The following is a 2,291-nucleotide window of genomic DNA, read 5'->3' as shown; positions in this document are numbered from 1 at the left end:
TAGGATTTAGGAGTAGCTGAGGATGTATGGTATTTGCAGAATTGATTCTCCTGTTTACATTACAATCACTTGCATGTACTATCTCACTCTCATTTATATCAATTAAATTGTTTGATGGAATGGAACATGCATTTTCCATCTAAATCAAACTTTAATTGAACTCTTCCTTTGTGAATGATGTAGTGCTTTTGTTTTTAACTCATGTAATCCTAACTCTCTATGTATGTATATATTAATATACACGCACATATATATGTATACACATATATCTACACACGCATATATACATATATATCTACTTTGCAAAAGTCACATAGCTAACAAGAGTCACGTTGCTGACATAAGTCAGCTCTTTTACCGTCTCATATTGTCTCCAAGTAGCCCTGTTGCCTGGTGAATTCCCATGAGTCTGTTTGAGGTAGGTCAATAAGCTTATTGTCAGAGATGAGACAGGCTAATATGTTATAAGTGAAGATGGATACTTAATAGTATAATTTTGCCGTGCTAAATAACTGGGCCATTAATTGTATTTTGTTTGTGAACTGCTACATTGTGCTTTTTGTCTCCCCTTTAGCCTGTCTTAGAACATTGAACATAGTTAACCAGCCTCTGGAGGCAGATTGGCTGACATTAACCACCTGTGTGAACTTGATCAAGTAGCTTAACGTTGTGTTACTAGTTTCCTTGTTTGGCAAATAGGGATAATGCTGCAGCTACCTCATACAATTAGTATAAGTTTTAATTGATTTAGAAGAGTGACTAGCACACATGCAGTACTGTGTAGGTGGTAGTTACTACCTCCACGTTCTCGGTTTTTTTCATTCTATTTCTTCCTCTCTACCTCTGTCTCTGTCTTTCCCTTTCATATAAACATACGGCAAGTAACGTTCAGTGGCTGATATTCTAGATCTACCATTCAAAAATATTTTCATATGAAAAACTAAATAAAGTTGTTTGAATGTACACGTGCCTAAAATTTGCCAATTATTCCAATATTTTTGCTTGGTGAAAATATTAATTTTAGTTAATTATAAAATAAACAATAAATCATATGTAAACTCGTGCAAAACTTAAAATTCCTGAATTATTCTATTAATTTTACAGGCAAGCATAGCACCAGAAACCTCAAGGAATGTTAGAAATGTACAGAAAAATATACTAGCAAATAAGTCTCTAGTACTTATCAAGTACTTCAGAACTAACTTTAGGTTAAAATAGGTTGAGCATAAAGAAAGACTTTAGAAAATCCCATGATATATAGCGGTTGCTGTTTAAATTTAGGCACATTAAGATGGAAAAGCAAAAATAAAGTAACAGTATTTATTCTGTATGTGATGATGCTGAAGATATTTATTTTCATGAGGAAGGAAATTAAAATAGATTGTTTTGCTCTTTTTATTTTAAGATAAAATGTTAGAGCACAAAATCCATGGAGGAGGGATAGTTTATTTATCCCTGAAGGATAAATAGCTCAAGCAGCAAAGGCCAGAATCCTTACAATTTGTCCACCTGCCACATGTGGAGAAATTGGTTTATATAATTTACTATAGCCAAGGAAGTTTTATTCAAAAGTCAGAACAAATCTATGCACAGCAAAGGATTTGTCAAATTTCTTTCAGAAATATGAGCTCTGAACATATGGAATGGTGTCAGACATTAAAGAAAAATGAGACTTCGATGTTTCTACAAAACTGCTTTTCTGATAAGAAGAGCTAGTTGTCTGTGTGCATTCTTTAAAAGAATCTTAAGTATCTGTAGCCAAAATTGAATATAATGGTCAACTTCCAGTGCACACATGAGCATCTTAAAAATATTGACTTCATGCTTTTACACAGTATTCTTTAAATCAAAGTAGCATAATGTCATTAAGATAAACTGGTTATTATTATGCCATGTTAACAAGTGTCCTAGTTTTACATTCTGTATTAGATAGCTTGAATTTAAAAATATAATTATTACATTTACTCAATAATTCGTATCAGTCTACATATAATGTGTCTGATTTATTTTTGCCCATATATTGTACTTAATAATAATGCTAATGTATCATATGTTTCACATAATTTTTTTATCAGTAGGAAAAAGTAAATACTTTATAGTTTGGTGTAAATTAAAAATCAAAAATAGCTATCAATTAATTCTCTAAATTATCTTATAATGCTCCTTGAGTAATATCGGTTTAAGCATATAATGATTTAAGAAGTATATTTACATTTTCTGTAATTTTCTGTGATCGTGCTTAGTGGCTTTTATATTGTGACAGCAGGATATTGTGTAAGGAGCCAGAAATC

Source organism: Propithecus coquereli, unplaced genomic scaffold (assembly GCF_000956105.1).
Source record: "Propithecus coquereli isolate 6110/MARCELLA unplaced genomic scaffold, Pcoq_1.0 Scaffold23, whole genome shotgun sequence".
Classification (NCBI taxonomy): domain Eukaryota; kingdom Metazoa; phylum Chordata; class Mammalia; order Primates; family Indriidae; genus Propithecus; species Propithecus coquereli.
This window is presented reverse-complemented; position numbering follows the sequence as displayed.